Below are 22512 nucleotides of genomic sequence, written 5' to 3' on the forward strand. Positions count from 1 at the left end.
CCAAAACTAATAAATTAAATATATATTAGAATTGATTTTTTAAAAAATAAACTTATTTTAACATTTTTAATTGTTTTCTATTAAATAAGTGGTTGGATTTGAAGAAAAAAAAATAGGCACACTGATGAATATTAGAAATATGATAATTTTAGCTATTGATGTGTTTCAAGTTGTGAATGTAATTTTGAATTTAGCAGATATTTGTTATGGTTCAAGACATCTGGTGGATCAATGCAGTGGGCCAGTCACTTATTGGGCTGCATTAGAAGGTTAATTGAAATTGTGTGCAGAAGGGAGTTGTTGAAACGATGGAGGGAATTTTGTTTTGGCTATTTTTGTTAATATAACTGCTTAGATAACTATCAAGCTATTTCCTTATTTTTCACTTTCTTTTCTGTTTTGTCCTTTTCATCCTTTAAATTCGGTGTAATGGTCTTTTGCATCATTCTTATGAAATATATTGGAATTAAATTTATTTCTTTTTCATGTAATTCTTCTCTATCAAATTACTTTTTCTCTTTTTCGACCGTGTTCTTAACAAGGTATCAGAGCTTCAGTGTTGTCCATGGTTGGGGATGGGGTTACTACTCGAGCGAAGGATGTGTAAGTGCTACAACGAAAACTGGTCAAAGTCCAAGGGGAGTTGTCTCATATGGATGCTAAGTGGGATGGTAAACTGGAAAGTCGATTGCAGATGTTTGAAGATAATATGTGCCAAGAGATGAGGTCCTTATTTGAGCAGTTTTTCGGTAGTTCTTCCATGACAACTGCAAAAGGTAAAGGAGTCTTGGGAGGACCTCCCCCAAGATTTGCCCTAAAAAGAAACTATAGAGATGCCTCCACCAGTGGTCAATACTCAAGAACAAAGACCTTCCTTCAAGAGCGTCCTTACATATTAGAGTGCCCGAGATTTGATAGAACAGATTTTAGGGGATGGTGGTCTAAGCTTGAACAATATTTTGTTGCTAAAGGTATGCTAGAAGGGGACAAAATACGTACCGTTATCCTGTATCTTGAGGGTAAAGCTTTGGATTGGCGCTATTTGCACATGCAGAAACAAGGAGACCCTAACTTGCTAGAATAACTGATTTATGCTCGTAGTTTGAAGGAGCACTTTAGGTTCAGCATTTTGTAAGATTCGATGTCAGAGTTGGTGACTTTGAGACAATAAGGATTAGTGGATTCCTACCATGATCAATTTGTAAGTATACTCACTCAGTTGCAACTACCTGAGTCATATGCCCTAAATATCTTTGTTAGCAATTTGAAGATAGAGATAAGAAAATACTAATAACTTTTTAGACTAAGTACCCTGGTAGAAGCCTTTCACATTGCTACACAAGTAGAAGATATCTTAGACTCTACTCCTAAGAAGGGATTCTTGGCAGGAGCTATTTCTCTGTCTAAGTTTAGCCCATTTCCTCATACTGCTACTAGATCCCTAGTCAAGCCATTTCAAGTTCACCTGGACAGTTAGCTTAGTCTAAAGGAACCATTAAAGGAATAAATCCAGCTCTTATAGCTGAAAGGAAACAGAATGGGCTATGTTTTTTGTGCGGTGCCAAATATCACATGGGACACAAGTGTGTTAAGAGCCAACTGTATCAAGTGCTGTTGGATTCAACTGGTGAGGGAGAGGTGGAAGAATTTCAAGAATGCTCAGAACAATTAGAAGATTCCACTACTGAAGGAGACTAGGCAAAATTACCAGTGGTGTCTCTTCATGTAATCAAGGGCTACCTAGGTCCCCATACTATGAGATTTGAAGCCAATATGGGAAAAATCAGTGCCATTTTTCTGGTGGACTCTAGTAGTATCCAAAATTTTTTGAGTAATAGCCTAATGAAAAAAATAGCACTTCTAGTGCACCAACACCATCAATTGAAGGTAATTGTGGCTGATGGGAGACAACTATTTACTAGGGGAGAATGTTAGTTGAGAGGTGCAAGGAACTCATTACTCTGCTAACTTTATGGTTCTACCATTGAAGGGTGTGATGAAATGTTGGGGATACAGTGGCTTCTCTCTTTGGGCTCTATTACTTGGAATTTTAGTTTAATGATCATGCACTTCAATAGTTAGGGGAAACCATGTACTATTCAAGGTATTTTACCAGGGAATATAGAGTTGATGAGCAAGAAGGAAGTTACAAAAATGCCTCTCAATTTTTGACACTAAGACATATCCTTATGTTCTGTTGTTGTCTAGTGGGAAACAATTGGCAATTGATAGTACTTGAAAGAACATATGTTTTCTTCCTACTTATTGGTTAATTTGTCTCCATTTAGTTATTTTTAGCACATATTTTAGCATTTTCAGTTCAATAATTTACATTTTACAACTCAATGGATCTTAGCTTAGTTATCCTTAATTTTGTCATATTTTGGTACTGATGTCACTGCGTGAGTATTTTCAGATTGCACCAAGAATTGTCGCTGCACCTGACAGTTGTCCGGATAGGAAGAAAAATGCGTGAGCTGTCCAGTCTAGTACAACTAACTTGCACGTACAAAGGCAGCATGATTCTGATGAAAAGAGCACCTGGGCTATTTGGGAAAAATAAAAAAATTCACATAAAAAGAAGAAAAAAAGAAGGCTTTTTGGGAGAATGGGGAGATTTTGGATTATCATATTCTTCAACCTATCCTTTAAAGATTTTCGGCTATGGTGGCTTAAGTCTCCTAAGGGTGAACCGACACGAAAGAGATGTAGACCAGCTCTTGATGAAGAGCCTTGAGTGCGACACAAGAGGGAGTAGAGAGATTCAAGTCGAGTTGTCTAGGAATATTATTCTCTACTTGTTTTCTAACGGAGGTGATTAATTTTTATTTCATGTTTGTACGGAAGTACACATGATTTTTGGGTTAAATTTTATTTTAGTCAATCTTGCTTCTACTATTTAATCTTTGGGTTTGAATGTTTTTTGGCATGGAAGTGTTATTGCGGTCACTGACACTGGAAAGTGTAGTGACAGTTCAAGCTAACAAGCATGACAACGAAAGTTGCTTAGGGATTTGAGGAATTTAATCCACTTGTTCTTAATAGTGTTCCATTATCATCATCGGAAGGTGGGGTTAATGTGCATGTTTAAGTCTTAGATTAAATATAGAAGTTAAAATTGGTAAGATATTCATTACTGTTTAATGCATTGGCAATCAGCTATCCTTTTACCTTGTGAGCACTTAGCATTTTGTTGAATGTTCACATTGGGGATCCCAGTTTATCATTATCATATTTTGTAACACCCCTTACCCGAGATCGTTTTCGGAGTCGAGCATGAGGCATTACTTGACTTAACTTAAAAGTTCGGGGCATAAAAATTTACTTTTAAAAGTTATTTCACCGTTCATAATAAGGTTGTCCATCTGCACAGCAGTTACTAAATCAATTATAACTCGAGCTAAGAAACTTGAAATTTAGATCCGTAAATTTTCCCTAAAACTAGACGCATATATATTTTTACCATAAATTTCTTAGAATTTTTGGTTCAGCCAATTAGTATAGTTTATTAGTGAAAGTCTCCCCTGTTTCACTGATCGACTATCCTGACCTCTCGTCACAAAAATTCAATTATCTCATTTTACAGACTTCATATGGTGTTCTCACTTGTTTCTACAGAAAATAGACTCAATAAGGAATCTAAAAATATAAATTAAAACTCATAAATATTATTTTAAAAAATTTTAATGATTTTTCAAAGTCAGAACAGGGGATTCTGAAAACCACTTTGACCTTGTCTAACTAAAATACAAATATCTCATAATACATAATTCCTTTGTCTACACCGTTATTTTTATATGAAAATAGACTCAATAAGATTTAATTATATATCTCATCTACCCTCTAATTCATTTCCTAATATCCTTGGTGATTTTTCAAATTCACGTCACTACTGCTGTCTCAAAACTGATTCACTGCCAATTTTTACTTTTTCATGATTTCTATGCATAATTTATCTCCTAGACTTTTATAACAACAAACACCTTCATACTTAGCCATTTTAATAACTATTCATCATCAAGTATTTACATATCATCTTTTGGTCATAATTTAAGAATATACAATCGAAATGACTAAGTCCCTATACATGCCATAGCTCGAAACATTTATCGTCTTAAAATACCGAGTTGTGGTGGTTGATAGTGTGAACTCTCTCCGACGTCTTCAAGATCCCGACTATGCTTGATAATACTATATGAAAGGAAAGGAAATAATAAGTTTACAAGTAAATAAATAACAACATTTAACACAAATAATGATATGCAAGTATCATGTTCTTAAGTTTCCTCTTTACTTACTCTCATTTACTTGTTTATTTACTTACCTATTTAGATAGCTTAAGATTACAACTTACTCTTCTCTTATTGAAATATTTTTTCTCACTGATATCATAACATATTCTTAATTCTTATAACTCACCTGAATTTGCTATTTATGCTTTTACCTGAACTTTCATGGAACATAATTTGTTTACTAGCACGTTGAGCCACATTGGAATAATAAGGACACTTGGGTCTCTTTTCTGATAATAACATGCCAAAGCCATGTCCCAAACATGGTCTTACATGGGATGTTTCTTGTACTACCAATGCCATATCCCAGATATGGTCTTGCATGGGAGTTCTTATATCGGTGCCCATGCCATGTCCCAGACATGATCTTACAGGGGACCTCTCATCTCGGTGCCAACGCCATGTCCCAGACATGGTCTTACATGGGACCTCTCATAATCTCAATGATGCCAATGCCATGTCCCAGACATGGTCTTACATGGGATCTCTTTACCCAAATGTCATGACATTTGTATCAAATACATTCCTTATGTTTCAACGGGACTTTTTAACACCGATTCTCTGTCATCTCATACTTGAGTCAACATTAAATAAATTCATGAAATAAATATATAATTGCTGGAAAATAACAAAATTAATAATAATTATTAAAATATTGTATTTATTTACCGTAAACTTACCTCGGTACCAAATTTGACCAAATCTAGTAATTTAGTCTTTAATCTTTTTCTTTCCCCGGTTTAACTCTGAATTTCATTCTTCTTGATCTATAATAGAAAATTTAGCTTATTTAATACTCACAGTCATCAAAACAATCCTTGACTCGAACTTTGGAAAAATTATAATTTTGCCCCTAAACTTTTGCATAATTACACTTTTGCCCCAAAACTCAGAAATTAAACTTCATCCCTTATTCTTATGTTTTATGACATGCTGAACATTTTTCCCTTCTATGACAACATCAAATTCCCACTCTAGCATGTACTTAGGAACATTAGGTATTTTTACCGATTATGTCAATATACTCGTTTTCACTTAAAATCAACTAGAAAAAGTTGTTTAACATAATTTAGAACTTCATATTCTACCACAAAACATCAATATAAACAAATTTCACCTATGGGTATTTTTCCAAATATGAACCCTAGGTTAAATTATTGCTAGAATAAGCTAAATTAAGTTACCGGGACTTCAAAAATGTAAAGAACATTAAAAACGGGGCTAGAACAGACTTACAATCAAGCTTGGAATATTGAAAAACCCTAGCCATGGTTTCCCCTTGTGAAATTCAGCCATGGGGTTGAAGATGGACAAAAATTGGCTTTTAATTTTGTTTTTAATTCATTTTAATAATTAAATGACCAAAATACCCTTAATGAAAAACTTTGGAAACATGCCTAACCGTGTCCATTTTTGTCTACCAACTTAACCAATGGTCTAATTACCATATAATGCCAATTTAAAAATTCATAACAATTGGACACCTCTAACATGTAGAACTAAACTTTTGCACTTTTTACAATTTAGTCCTTTTGACTAAATTGAGTGCCCAAGCGTCGAAATTTTCAAACGAAATTTTCACAAAATCATTTTTTGAAATTGTAGACCATAAAAATATAAAAAAATAAATTTTTCCTCATCGAATTTGTGATCCCGAAACCACTGTTCCGACTAGGCTCAAAATTGGGATGTTACATATTTTTATCTTGTTGTTTTCAAGTTATTGCTTCGACACCTACTCTCACAATTTATCTTGTTTCTATCCATTTATTGCATTGATATTGATAGACAAAAGACAACCATCCTCGTGGGATCGATATCTGACAGACTCATATCTGTCTACAATACTTCCATCGACAATGTACGCTTGCACATTATTGCTATGACGTTAAACAACTGATCAAGTTTTGGCGCCGTTATTGGGGATGGCATTCGTTTGATGTTTATTTTTTTTGTTTTTTATTTCATAATATTTAGTTGTTACTACCTTGTTTTTTTTGTCACTATTTTCACATTTTATTTTAGGTGTTGTATGACCCGAAGCAATTCAGAGTTTATTGCCAATTTTGATCCAAAAATTGAAAGAACTGCTCGGAGGAGACTTCGAGAACAAATGAATATGGCTTTACCAAGAAACTATTAAGTCATACCCTCGATGCAACAACAAAATGCTAACGATCCACCATTGCAGCAAGACGCTCAAATACAAAACATGACTATACGAGATTTTGTAGTACCTGTCTTAGATGACTTACAACTTGGAGTTGTTAGGCTAGCAATCCAAGTTGGAAATTTTGAACTCGAGGCAGTAATGTTTCAAATGCTAAATTCTAATGGGCAATATGTTGGACTGCCATATGAAGATGCACGAGAACATCTTAAATCATTTTTATTGATTTGTGCTTCCTTTAGTCAACAAGAAGTTCTTGATGACGCTTTAAAGATGCAATTATTTCCTTATTCCTTGTAGGGAAGAGCTCGTACATGGTTCCTTGGTTACCTACCAGATCAATTACTTCTTGGAATGCACTAGCAACACAGTTTGTTTCGCGATTTAACCCACTGACAATGAATGTTTGTCTCCAAAATGATATTACAGCTTATGATCAGCTGGATAATAAGAATCTTCACACCATATGGGAACATTTTAAATCTTTTCTTTGATGTTGTCTCATGTATGGCATTCAACAGAAAACATAAATTGAGATTTTTTATAATGGGCTGAATTCACATGAGGAATATTGTCGACGCATTAGCCACTAGACCTTTGCTGGATTGTACTTATAATGATGCTATTGGAATTCTTGAGAGAATTGCTCAGAATGATTATCAATACCATATCTCTAGAGTTGCATAAGCAAAAGCTACTCTGAGAGTTATTGAATTGGATGCAATATCTATACTTAGTGCTCAAGTTTCTTCTTTTGTGAACATGATAAAAAAATACAAGGGACTTGTGACGTTGAACCTATACAAGTGGCTCAACAGGTTGATGTTCCTACCTTTTGTTGTGAGATTTACAGTGACAACCATAGCTATGAAGATTGTCCACAACATGCAGAGAATGTCTTTTATGTCAGTAACATCCGCAACAATTCTTATGGCAACTCTTATAATAATTCTGTACGTAATCAACAGTCTTGGGGAACTCATAATGTTGGACAAAATGTTGCGACATTTCGATATGAGAATATATTTGTTCAAGGCAATTATAATTCAATGCAAGGGAATTACAATAAACAACAACAGAATTACAATCAGCACAATCAGATGATCCACACCAGAATCAAATACAGCTACAACACTCTTCAATACCGCATCAGCAAGTTCAAGAGCATCGACGACAACAATACATGCAAGCTTCTCCTTCTAACCCGTTAACAGCTCTTGAGGCTTTAATGCGGGAGCATATGACTCAGACTGAAGCTATGGTGCAAGGGAATTCATCTTCTATTCAGGCGTTGGAGGCACAATTAGGACAACTTGCTTTAAATCTGAATACTCGACTACCAGACACATTACCTAGTGACACGAAAAATCCCAGTCCGAGGGGGAAAGAACACTGCAAGGCTATCGCGCTTAGGAGTGGTAAACAAACTGGTGAGCCAACTACAGACTCTACTATCGCGCATTAAGATACTGGTGAAATGATCCCTAGTGGGAAGGTTGAATCTGAAGAGCTTGTAGATGTATCAGACAAAGAAATTCCAAAAATTGTCACTCATATGCCTAATGTCCAACCTTTGAAACTGTCGACACAAATAAAGGTGTTGGTGCAATCAGATGTATCTCCACCCTTACCCTTTCCATAAAGATCCAGGGAGAATGAGAAGCACAAGCAGTACCAACAGTTCTTGTACACACTAAAGCAACTTCAAGTCAATATTACTTTAGTAGACGCTCTTATGCAAATTCTGAATTATGGGAAATTTATGAAGGAACTCTTATCAAAATAGAAGAAGTTCAGAGATATGGAAACTATTGCACTTACAGAGGGCTGTAGTGCTATTTTAACAAATAAGTTGCCCCCAAAATGAAAGATCCTAGGAGCTTTACTATCTCATATTCAATTGGCAACCATTATTTGGGTAAGGCTTTATGCAACTTAGGAGCTAGAACCAACCTAATACCACTATCTACTTTTAAAAAGTTGGGAATTGGTCACATGAAACCTACTGCAGTGACATTGCAACTAGTTGATCAATTTTTGACTCAACCTGAAGGACAAATCAAAGATATCTTAGTTCGTGTGGATAAATTTATTTTTTAGCTGATTTTATCATACTTGATTGCGAGGCAGACAAGGAGGTTCCCATAATCTTGGGACAACCATTTTTAGCCACCGGACAAACTCTTATTGATGTTTACAAAGGTGAACTAACCATGCGTCTTCATGATGAGCACGTTACCTTCAGTGTTTTCGACTCTATTCAATGTAAGGATAAAGAAGAATTCCATACTGTCGATATGCTAGATGACCTAATTGCAGAAGAATTCAATGACCAAACCACAATACTTTCTGAGGAGTTTGCAGTGACATCTGATGATGAATTCTTAGATAATTATGACGGCAAGGTTGACGCTAATAATATTGAACTCAAGCATGGATGACAGATTGAATCCTTAGACTTAGACAACAGAACAGCTTCAATTTTCAAGCCATCTATCAGCAAAGCTTCTACTTTGGAATTGAAACCATTACCTACTCATCTTAAATACGTCTTTCTTGGTGATAACAATACTCTCCTAGTTATTGTCTCTGCAACACTGGATGTAACTCAAGAAGAGAAATTGGTCCATATTCTTAAGTAACATAAACGAGCTATTGCTTGGAGTATTGCTAATATCCGAGGCATTAGTCCATCTTTTTGCATACACAAGATCAAGTTGCAAGATGAAGGCAAACAATCAATTGAGCAACAAAGAAGATTAAACTTGAAGATGAAGGAAATTGTTAAGAAAGAAATTATAAAGTGGCTTGATGCTGGAATTATCTACCCTATTTCTGATAGCAATTGGGTAAATCCAGTGTAATGCGTTTCTAAAATGAGTGACATCACATTGGTTAGAAACGATAAAGACGAATTAGTTCCTACACGCATTCCTACGGGATGACGAGTTTGTAGGGATTATCACAAACTTAATGCTGCCACAAGGAAGGACCACTTCCCACTTCCTTTCATTGACCAAATGTTGGACATGCTTGCTGGAAGAGCCTATTACTACTTCTTAGACGACTATTCTGAGTACAATCAAATGCTATTGCACCAGAGGATTAGGAGAAAACAACTTTCATCTGTCCCTTTGGTACTTTTGCTTTTCACTGTATGCCTTTTGGTCTTTGCAACGCACCGCCACATTCTAAAGGTGCATGATGGAAATATTCTCATATATGATTGAAGATTCTTTAGAGGTTTTTATGGATGATTTCTCAGTTTATGGGAATGATTTTGATCATTGCGCTGACAATTTGGATTAAGTATTGTAGCGATGTGAAGACACAACCTTGTTCTAAATTGGGAAAAATGTCATTTCATGGCAACTGAAGGCATTGTGTTAGGCCATAGCACCTTTACTTAAGGCATTGAAATAGACAAAGCTTAAGTAGAAATCATTAAGAAATTACCTCTATCGACAAATGTGAAAGGTATTCGTAGTTTTCTTGGGCATGCGGGGTTTTATCAATGATTTATTAGAGATTTCTCAAAAATTTCAAAGCCCTTATGCTCATTGCTGGAACAGAATAAAAAAAATTCATCTTTGATGCTGCATGTCTGGAGGCATTCATTTAATTAAAGGCGCAGTTAGTAAATGCACCCACTATCGTTGCACCATATTGGTATCAACCTTTTAAAGTTATGTACGATGCAAGCGACTTTGTTGTGGATGCTTTTCTAGGATAATGCAAGGGAAAAATATTTCACGCCATCTATTATGCTAGCAAAACTCTAACAGAGGCTCAAATCAACTATACCACTATAGAGAAAGAATTTTTGGCCGTAGTCTTTATTTTCAACAAGTTTCGCTCTTATCTTGTTGGTGCAAAGGTAACCGTATTTACTGATCACTTGGCATTGAGATATCTTTATGCGAAGAAGGATGCAAAACCAAGTTTGGGGATGTGATAATACTAGAAAGAACATATGTTTTCTCCTTACTTATTGGTTAATTTGTCCCCATTTAGTTATCTTTAGCACATATCTTAGCATTTTCAGTTTAGTAATTTACATTTTACAATTCAATGGATCTTAGCTAAGTTATCCTTAATTTTGTCATGTTTTGGTATTGATATCGCTGCGTGAGTATTTTCAGATTACGCCCAGAATTGTCGTCGCACCTGACAACTGTCCAGATAGAAACAAAAATGCATGAGCTATCTAGTCTAGTACAACTAACTTGTACATCCAAAGGTAGAATAATTCTAATGAAAAGGACACCTGGGCTATTTGGGAAAAAGATTCACATAAAAAGAAAAAAAAGGCTTTTTGGGAGGAGGGGGCTTTTGGATTATCATCTTCTTCAACCTATCCTTTGAAGCTTTTTGGCTATGGCGACTTAAGTCTCCTAAGGGTGAACCGACGCGAAAGAGATGCAAACCACCTCTTAACGAAGAGCCCTGAGTGTGGCACAAGAGGGAATAGAGAGATTCAAGTTGAGTTGTCTAGGAATAGTATTCTCCACTTGTTTCTTTTATATTTCTTTTCTAACGAAGTTGATTACTTTCTATTTCATGTTTGTACGGAAGTACACATAATTTTTGGGTTAAATGTTATTTTATTCAATCTTTCTTCTATTGTTTAATCTTTGGGTTTGAATTTTTTTAGCATGGAAGTATTATTGCGGTCACTGACACTGGAAAGTGTAGTGACAATTCAAACTAACAAGCATGACAACGAAAGTTGTTTAAGGACTAGAGGAATTTAATCCACTTGTTATTAATAGTGTTAAATTTCCATCATTGAAAGGCAGGGTTAATATGTGTGTTTAAGTCTTAGATTAAATATAGAAGTTAAGCTTGGTAAGATATTCATTGCAGTTTAATGCATCGACAATCACCTATCCTTTTTACCTTGTGAGCACTTAGCATTCTGTTGAATATTCACATTGAGGATCCCGGTTTATCATTATCATATCTTATCTTGTTGTTTGCAAGTTATTGCTTCGACACCTACTCTCACAATTTATCTTGTTTCTATCGATTTGTTGCATTGAATTGATAGACAAAAGAAAACCATCCTCGTGGGATCGATATCTGACAAACTCATATATGTCTACTATATTTTCATCTACAGTGTACCCTTGCACATTATTACTGTGACATTAAACAGCTGATCAACAGTCACTACTCCTGTCAGTGGGAATCAGCCAAGGGAACTGCAGGTACTGAAGGAAGAGTTTGAAGTTCCTTTCAAATACAAAAGGTCTACCACAAAGGAGACTGCAAGATCACAGAATCCCTTTGAAGGATGAAGGCTCGGTGGTAAAAATCGAGCCTTGTAAATACCCCATGATACAAAAGAATGAGCTAGAAAGATTAACCAAAAAATTGTTTCAAGATGGGGTTATAAGGGACAACGCAGTCTATTTGCTTATTCAGTGGTGATGGTGAAGAAAAAAGATGATTAATGGAGGCTTTGCGTGGATTATAGGCAACTTAACCAAATGAAAGTGAAGGGCAGGTTCCTTATTCCCTTAATTGAAGAACTCCTTGATGAGTTTAGTCAGGCTAGAGTCTTTTTTACATTGGACTTGAGATATGGATATCGCCAGATCAGAATGCATGAGCCTGATATTCCAAAGACGGCTCAAAACACATAAGGGTCACTATTAATTTTTAATGATGCACTTTGGACTCACTAATGCACCTTTTACATTCCAAAGGCTGATGAATTTGATTTTCAAGCCTCTACTAAGAAAAATAGTTCTAGTTTTCTTTGATGATATCTTGGTGTATTCTACATCATGGATGGACCATTTGATGCATCTTAGGAAAGTTTTCTCACTACTAAGGCAACATAAGTTATTTGTCAAATATAGTAAATGTTGCTTTGGCACTGATAGGGTTGAATATTTGGGACACATCATCTTTAAGTGAACGGTTTCCATGGATCAATCCAAGGTAGAGTACATAATGAGCTGGCCATTTCCTGATTCATTTAAGGCTCTTAGAGGATTGCTAGGCTTATCAGGGTATTACAGGAGGTTTATCAAGCATTATGGCATTCTAGCCAGACCTTTGATTAGCCTACTCAAAAAAAGTGCTTGGCTTGTTGCTTCATTCTGTCCAAGCCACTGCTGCTTTTGAACAACTAAAAAAGCCCTGTGCCCAGCTCCTGTGTTGGTCCTTCCAAATTTTCAGTTGGAATTCTACGTGAACACTGAGGCTTTGCTTGGGTGTAAGGCACCAGGCCTTATCCATATATGAAAAGGAAATGTTGGTTGTTTTATTGGCTGTGAAAAAGTGGCACTCTTATTTAGTGAGGAGGCATTTTAAGATCAGAATTGATCACTAGAGTCTCAGGTTTTTCGCCGATCAGGTGGCTGTGACTCCCTTTCAACAAAAATGGGTTGCAAAGATGATGGATATGATTACGAGGTCATTTACAGGAAAGGGTCTGAGAATGCTACAGCTAATGCTTTATCTAGAGAGCAAACCTTGAAGACTGGTCAGTTACTGCAGCTCACATATAGCATCATTACCTCTCATATTCTGTCAAGGGTCCAAGACTCCTACCAAGAAGATCTAACAATATAGAATTTATGTTTGAAGGTTAAACAGCAAAACAACAAACAACCACAGTATCATTGGGATGGTAGGTTCCTTAAGAGAAAAGGGAAGATTATGGTAGGAGTTGTAAATAGTTTAAGAAATGAATTGTTCCAGCTCTATCACGCAAGTGTAATGGGGGGACACTCAGGGGTTTAAGCCACTAAAAAGAGAATGAGTAGCCCACTATACTAGAAGGGTCTGTCCAATGATGTCAAGAATTGGATAAAGGAGTGTTCTATCTGTCAAGCATACAAAACAAAAACTGTTGCCACACCAAGACTATTGTAGCCTTTGCCTATACCTGAAAGAGATTGGTCATCGATCTCCATATTGGATCACTGGTACACCACATGACGCATCACCGGTACACCTTATGGCACAATAAAAAATTAAGTCTAGCGATCACATCCGGGAATCCATTTGTAAGGAACGAATCAATGTGAAAAGGATATGAATAATTACCTTTAATCATTTAAAAAATCAAAGAAACAGATTACACAATTGTATGTCGATTCCAAGCCACTATGAAACATTTCGGCCTCTACGTAATGCACCTGATGTGACAACGAACAATAAGCACTCTCTAAAAAGTTTTTAGAGAGAGAAAAATCTCTTGACGGTTGCTAGACCTCACATACACCTTATTTCGGGTATATAAGGGTTTTTAAGAAAACCCTATATTTCCTAATTCGGGAACAATTGATATTTTTTATATAAATCAAATCATAATAATTAACCGAATACAATAATTATAATTACCATAATTATAATAATGTTTGACAAAAAATTACAATTACAGTAATTAAAATAATATTCGATCCTAAATTATAATTACAATAATTATAACAAAGATTTCGATAAATTAGTTTAGTTAAATTTTATACGAATCAAATTCATATATTAATTTAACTACATTTTTCATTATATGTACAACATACTTGTACATATAATTGCTCGATATTTAATCGCTCAATTAAATTAATTCTATAATTAATTTAATTCATGTGGCAACTAAACACAATACCAACTATATTTGGATTTCGTTCGTTTCAACCATAGGGTATGACCCTATAGGTTCTTGTAACGTTAGCAGTAATACTAGAATAATTCTAATATTACAAAAAATGAGTGGCATCTAGCAATGCATCATTGCTACCTAAGTTACAATAAGTCATGATTAGACATAACCTCTTTGTGATTAACCCTTAATGTATTAAATCCTTTTGTCCTTTATAACTAGAATGGACACAAGTCATGGAATAGTCACACTTGCATAGTCCATCTAATGTTTCTTAATATCCTGAATAGACTATGAAAAACAAATAAGTGTGGTATCTCATATCAACTTATTCGAGCATGGCCATGCATTTCTAGTCTCACTCAATCAAATGGCCTAGGATATTGCTTTCATTATGTAAGAGGGACAAATTCTATATTTATCAACCATATCCCCCTACATAGATTGTGGTATATTCAGCATCAGCCTTTATAGAATAACCAGTTACGGTGGATGTTTGACTGTATCAAAATATATAATTCACAATGTTGGGATAATGATGATCTCAAGTCTGAGGATTGTATACATAGTAATCACTATGTGTAATGTTGTGACTATTACATAATAATCCAAGAAACATACTTATAGTTGGTCAATCCAATATGTTGTTCTCTAACACACATACTCATGTATTGATTTTGACATCTCATGTCAATAACAACACTTTGTCATCAACCAAGTACATGTTAGTCTTAATGCATTATTGTTGTCCAAGCTTACAACAATACTCGACTAAGGACCTTTTTAGAATAATCATATTATTTTCAGGACATTATTATAAAATAGTCTATTTATATACATAGAAAATAAATTTAAATAATAATGGCTATGCTTTATATTAATAAACGAGGTAAAATAAGTATGTTATTACAATCATCTCATGATTGGTCTTTGGGCATATTCTAACACTCCATGGATTTCATAGAGGGACTTTCAAGATCGGGTGGAAATAAATGTCATATTGGTGGTAGTAGATAGATTAACCAAATATGGATATTTTGTTACTCTATCACACCCTTTTTCAGTTATCACCATAGCTCAGCTATTTATAGACCATGTTTTTAAGTTTCATGAACTGCCATACACTATTGTTTCTAACAGGGACAAGGTATTCATTAGTACCATATGGCAGGAATTGTTCAAAAGAGTTGGCACCAAACTCCATTTTTCTATTGCATATCACTTAGAGGTAGATGGTCAGACAGAAGTCTTGAACATATGTCTTGAAAGCTACCTTAGATGCATGTTAGGAGAAAAGCCACAAGATTGGCAAGTTGGCTTCCACTTGCTGAATGGTGGCATAACTCAACATATCACATTGCCATACGCACAACACGCTATGAAGCACTATATGGACAGACACCTCCGAATCACCTGCCCTACTGGGCTGAATTGTTAATGGTAGCCATGGTTGACAAAAGCCAGCAATATAGAGAATCTGCCATCAAATTACTCAAATTTCACCTGAAGAAGGCTTAGGACAGAATGAAGCAACAAGCTAACAAACATCGATTAGACAGGCACTTTGAAGTTAAAAATTGGGTCTACTTAAAGCTTCAACCCTATAGACAGCATTTGGTAAGAAAGGTAATGAATAAGAAACTTGCTCCAAGGTTCTTTGGACCTTTCAAAGTAGAACATAAAATTGGAAAGGTAGCCTACAAACTGCAGCTACCTCAAGGTTCTCGATTCCACCAAACATTTCATGTTTCTCAGCTCAAGAAGCATGTGGGAACTGCTCTTGTGCAATCTTCCATCCCTGTTATCGATGCTCAAGGATCTTGGGCCAAGTAACCAATTCAAATCATAGATAGAAGGATGGTTAGATGAGGAAATACAATAGAAACAGAGGTGTTGATTGAATGGGCAAACTCATTCCCAAAGGATGCCACATGGAAACTACTTCAGTAGGTTAAGGACAACTATCCTCATATAGATCCTAGAGGAAAAAGATCTTCTCAAGGGGGAATACTGTAATAGTCCAAGACATCTGGTGGGCCAATGTAGTGGGTCAATCACTTATTGGGCTGCATTAGAAGGTTAATTGAAACGGCGCGCTGAAGGGAGATGTTGAAATGTGGGAGGGAATTTCATTTTGGCTATTTCTGTTAATATAACTGCTTAGACATTTGTCAAGCTATTTCCTTATTTTTCTATTTCTTTTATATTTTGGCCATTTTATCCTTTAAATCCAATGTAATGGTCTTTGCATCATTCTTATGAAATATACTGGAATTAAAGTTCTCTCCTTTTCCTCTAATTATTCTCCATCAAACTGCTTTTTTTTCTCTCTTTCGATCATGTTCTTAACAATATTTCATTTGAATACTGACGAATATTGCATGCCAATTTAGTGATCAGATTTGAGATTCTAAATAGCTAATAAATATAAATAGGAGAAGTTTGACAGATATCGGTCCACAAATAAGGATGAAGTTGAGATAAGGAGAAGAAACTTTTAGAAAGGAAAGATAAAAGACATTCACCCAGTTCTAATTAAATTAGTATTAAATATTTAGTCTTAAAAAGGGTGAAATGTTGGGGCAAAATACCATTAAAAGCTCTTTTTTAAAAATTTACCGAAATGAGCCCGATATTTTATTATTTATCGGAATGGGCCCTTTTCCTCGAAAACGCGTCCACGTCAACGCGATGTCAGGGAACGTGTCAGCAAAATGCGTCTCTGAGGGCCCGTTTTGCCTACGTGGCAACAAAGCGCGCTTACGTGGACGTGTTTTGTTGCCACGTAGGCAAAGCGCGCCCTCAGGGACGCGTTTTGCTGCCACGTAGCGCGCCTCTGGGGACGCGTTTTCCCTGCGCGTGAGCACTGTAATGGTCATTTTTTTGACTGTTGCCCCCACCAACGGTAAAAAAAAACCTATAAAATCCCCCACACTTTTATTTTTTTTCACAAACTAATCCTCTCTCAATTATTTTCTCAATTTTCTCTCAATTTGCTCTCAATTCCCTTCCAAATTTCTCTCAAATCCACATTTAATTTCAATTTACTCTCAATTTCCTCTTAAATTTCTCTTAAATTCTTATTTTTAATTATTTTTAAAAAAATTAATTTTTAAAAATTTTTTTAAATCGTAAAAATTTGTACGAATTTAGCAATGGCCGGAGAATTGATTCTTCTTGATAACCAGTACATATCCGTCGAACAAATGAAAATGGTAAGTATTAAATTTATTTTTTAAATATTATTTAAGATTTTTTTTATTTATGCATTTTTAGATAATTATTAATTTGTTATTTGTTATAAAAGTCTGTAGATCGGATATTGAAATGCTATATCCAGAATATGCATAGTCCTCCATCACCGTTGGTAGAGAATTACCTGCGGGAAGTGGGTTTTTGGCACGTGGCGACGGTAGGCCGGGGATGCAAGTTGGACCTGAAACTTATCAGTGCGTTGATCGAGAGGTGGAGACCCGAGATGCACATATTCTATTTTCCATGTGGAGAGTGCACTATTACTTTGGAAGATGTCAATCTGCAATTGGGATTGCCGGTGGACGGGTACCCAGTCACCGGGTCTGTTCAATCTGGCGATTGGGGAGCGGTGTGCTACGAGCTTTTGGGCGCTATTTCAGAGAAAATTAACGGAGGTCAGATTGAGATGGGCTGGTTACGAGACACATTCCCGGATCCGGATGATGATTCAACTGAAGTAGAAAGAATTCGATATGCTCGGGCATACATTCTTCAGATAATTGGAGGTTATCTGATGCCGGACTTGTCACGGAACCTTGTACATCTAAGATGGCTGCTGAAACTCGTTGATTTTAGAGCAGCTGGTGAATTGAGTTGGGGGTCTGCCGTCTTGGCAACATTATATTGGGAGATGTGCGGGGCGACGCCACCGAGTAAAGGGAAAATCGGAGGTTCCCTGTCACTACTGCAGTCATGGGCACGGTTTCGCTTTTCATTTCTACGTCTTCGAGTGGACCACCCATATACATTCCCACTCATAACGAGGTAAATTTTATATTAGATTTTTTACAATTATTATGTAGATTTTTAAAAATAATAGTTTGCTAAAAATTTGTTTAATTAGGTGTAACCATCCGACAAGTTATGCTCGATTACCTACCTCTCTTGAAGATATACGGGTTCTATTAGACCAACAGTCGGAAGCACATGTAAGTATTAAATAAAATTGATATTTCCATCATGAGCTAGTCGATTGGTATTTAGTATTTAGTATTTAGTATTATGTATATAACTAATATTTCTATCATGTTCATATAGTTTCAATAGACACCATACGAGGATCCGACAATTCGAGAAGTAATTCCAGATGAGTTCTTCCAAAATGCAAACGCTTGGCACGCGAAAGTCGCGTTGATCAGCTATGCGGCCGTGGAGATGCACCAGTCAGACAGAGTGTTACGGCAATTTGGATGTAGACAACCGATTCCTGTGGCACCTGAGGTGTTTGATGATCACCACAAAATCGACCTACAGCAATTGCATACGGATTGGCCGAGATTTTGGTCCTACTACATCCAAATGTGGGAAGATCGGTATGATTATATACCTACTCGGGAACCGATCATCGTTCCGGAGTTAGCGTGCGTGCCGAAATACATGCAATGGTTTAGGATCCACGACAAGCCGTATTTACTGTAGGTAGAGGAGAGGCAGCGGCAATTACGTGTCCAAAGGGAACGACGTGGGCCTTTAAATCAAAGACGAAAGGACGACGACGTAGGCCCATCAACAAGGCCCAGACATTCACCCGGCCCATCATCAGCGGCCATTCAATCACCAGGCCCAGTGAGAGCACCGACACAGTCACTCGACCCAACAGTTCAACCAACGATACCCACGGCACAGCCTTTTCAAATGATGCCAGGTGCGTATCCTAACCCTTTTATGTATCCTAACCCTTATATGTTTCCTTTTTCGAGTCCTATGGTAGGTCAAAGCCAATGGCCCGGTTCATCTCCATTTTCTGTTACGCCGAGTGGACCGCCGATGTATAGGCCAGCGTCTCACGAGGGATCACAAGAGGGGCCGTCGGGGAGCTCTTCTTTTTACCAATCCTCATCACCGTATGGGTTTCAAACACCATCACCATTGGTGATGCAAACATCTCCAGATTCACTATTCTATCAAGGTGGCTCATCGTCCCAACACCGACAACCAGATGCCCTACCGGAGGAACCAAAATCCCCGCCGGAAGCTGGACAAAGGAAGAATCCAATAGCGAATCAGTAATTACCGCCATGTGGCAATGAATCATTTGATACGGATATTGATTTGTATTTTAATATATTTGTACAAACATTTTGAATATTTTAATATTATTTGATGTAATAAAATAGAAATTTATTTGAGTTATTACTTAAAAACCCTAAACTAATTTATTAAAAATTAAAAATTAAAAATTTATAATTAAATTTATAATTTAATTGACAAACCCTAACAAAAACCCTAAACCCACCGGAAGCATTTTTTTATACTATTTACTCAGAAACGTCAACTCGAAATTATTTTTCCAGGACCTACTGTAGCAAAAGCGCGTCCATGAGGGCGCGATTTCAGAAATTCTTCTAATAAAGCATCCTGCTTGAAGCGTTTTTTTTATACTATTTGCTCAGAAACGTCAACTCGAAATTATTTTTCCAAGACCTACTGTAGCAAAAGCGCGTCCACGTGGGCGCGACTTCAGAAATTCTTCTGATAAAGCATCCTGCTTTGATTTTATCTTAAAAACCCATAAACACGAAACCTAATCTAATTTTGAAAAATTTATAATTAATTTAATTAAGAAGCCCTAAACCCTAATCTCTTATTTGTTTAATTTTTTCTCCAAAACCCTAAAACCCAAAACCTAATATTGGAGAAATGGTAAAAACGCGTCCCCAGGGGCACGCAATGTGGCAGCAAAACGCGTCCATGTCAGCGCGCTTTGCCTACGTGGCAACAAAGCGTGTCCAAGCAAAGCACGCCATCAGGGACGCGTTTTGCTGACACGTCCCCTGACATCGCGCTGACGTGGACGCGTTTTAGGGGAAAATGATCCATTCCGATAAATAATAAAATACCAGGCCTATTTCGGTAAATTTAAAAAAAAAAGATTTTTTTAGTATTTTGCCCGAAATGTTGATCACATTATTCACTTTGGGCTAATTTCATGATCAACGCTTTTATGGTTGGTATATCTATGTTTAACTAATTTTCTTCTTTTTTTTTCATGCTTAATTATAATAATTAATTTAGTTTTTGTTTTATTATTAACTCTATGTTGATATTTTGTGTTATTTTTTATTTAATTTCGCTTATTAAGTTAATTCCTATTCTAATTTAAATTTAAATTTTAATATTAATTTTAACTATTCTACCTTTTCGGTTATTAATTTGTTAAATTTTTGGTGAAAAATTTGTTAATTTTAAAACTTAGTTTAAAGTTAAAAATTTCATAAAATTTTCAATTTAAATAGTATATTTTAATTTATCCTTAAAAATATAGTTTAAAGTTAAAAATTTTAAAAGTAAAACAGAATATAATGTTTATCATAAAGATAAATAATATTTAATTAAAATAAAGTTAAATAATATTTATCTTAATAAATTTGTATATATTAATTATCTTAATATTTATTTCATAATCATAGTTATTAAATGGTTACTTCTTCTATATTTAAAATGTAAGTTCATATATCTTATTTACCTTATTGTATTAAATTATGTTGAATATAAAATAATTTTAATAAATTTCAAATTTTATTTCAACTTTTTACTTTAAAAATTATGTAATTAACTTATCTTATTTAATAAATTTTAATATTTCACTTTTATCAAAATACTATACATATTACAAAAAATATTTAGCGGACTATTTTTATTTTTCAATAAGTTAAATTTATGCTTTTACATTATTTAAAATTTTATTTTGTACTAAAGTAAATTAGTCAAAACTTTATTTCTAAAATTAAAAAGTATTAGATACATTTTATTTCTAAAATTTAAAAATAAAAAGACTTAAAACTTTATTTCTAAAAATTATTAAAAATTATCGATTGAGTCTTAGCTTGATTGGCATGAGCATTGTTGCCAATGCAGGGGGTCAGGGGTTCGAATGCGCTAAAGCATATTATCCTCTTATTTATAGGTTGAGGAGGAGTTATGGGTAGTTCTAAGAATTGTCTTAAAAAAAGCAGATATTATTAGAACCTGTGATGAGATTATAAAAAAACTATAATTTTATTTCTATAATTTAAAAAGTATTAGATTTTTTTTGGTAAAGTAAAACAACATAAGTGAGACAAAAGGACATCCTAGTTTAATGCGGACAAATTAGAATCTGCCATAAGTAGCTCTCTAACCGAAGGCGGACGTACCTCCAATAGATGAAATCGCAATAACTTTGGATCTTCAATTTTACCCAAAAGATCTGCCACTGTATTCTATGCCCGAGGAATATGTCTGACATGAACCTCCCAATATCGAATAAGCATGTGATGTATCAGTCAAAGTTCCGTCAGCCTGCTATCCGCAGCACAACCAGCAAGAATAATCTCAATCAACAAAGCATTATCACGCTCCAATTCCTACTTTCAATATCCTTTGTTCCATGCTAAGTGAAGCCCTCCAAGCATCGCCCTTGCTTTAACCTGAAATGTTGTACCTTTTCCAATCGACATTGAAAAACCACATTGCCACAACCCATTAGCATATCTAACAACACCTCCAACAGAGACACAATCCCTTGAAGAGAACACAACACCATCAGTATTAAATTTAACATAACCCTCTTCGAGAGGCGACTAATGTGAACCTATTACCCCGGGGTGAGAATGAGAAGATTCAAAATGCATTGATAAAACACTTCGCGTCCAACTTGTGCCTATATCCACTATTTCTTGAACACAACTGTGGGCATTTGAAAAAAACAAACATATTCTGATTCTTCCATAGTAACCAACAAACAATGAGAAATAAAGAATGCCAAAGGATCCCATCGTTGATATAAAAATTAACATATTTTAAGTTCCACTACAACCAATCCTCTAAAAGTGAAGAAAAAAATGTACCAAGATCTGAATTGGCACTAATGTCAACCAAACAACCCTTGGAAAGGAGCAATCCCTCACCACATGGATACTATATTCAACTCCACATTCATATCTCGTGTAGCGGTTATCTATGGTCATATGCCTTCTCAAAAGTGTTAGATATATATTATATTTAAAAATGAAAAAAGTATTTAAAATTTTATTTCTGAAATTAAAAAGTAGTAAATATATATTATTTCTAAAATTAAAAATTAAAATATATTTAACACTTTATTTCTAAAATTAAGATTAAAATTATTTTATACTTTATTTTAAAACTAAAACTATTTAAACCTTTATTTCTAAGCTTAACTAAATCATATATAT

This window comes from Gossypium raimondii, chromosome 8 (genome assembly GCF_025698545.1).
Source record: "Gossypium raimondii isolate GPD5lz chromosome 8, ASM2569854v1, whole genome shotgun sequence".
Classification (NCBI taxonomy): Eukaryota; Viridiplantae; Streptophyta; class Magnoliopsida; order Malvales; family Malvaceae; genus Gossypium; species Gossypium raimondii.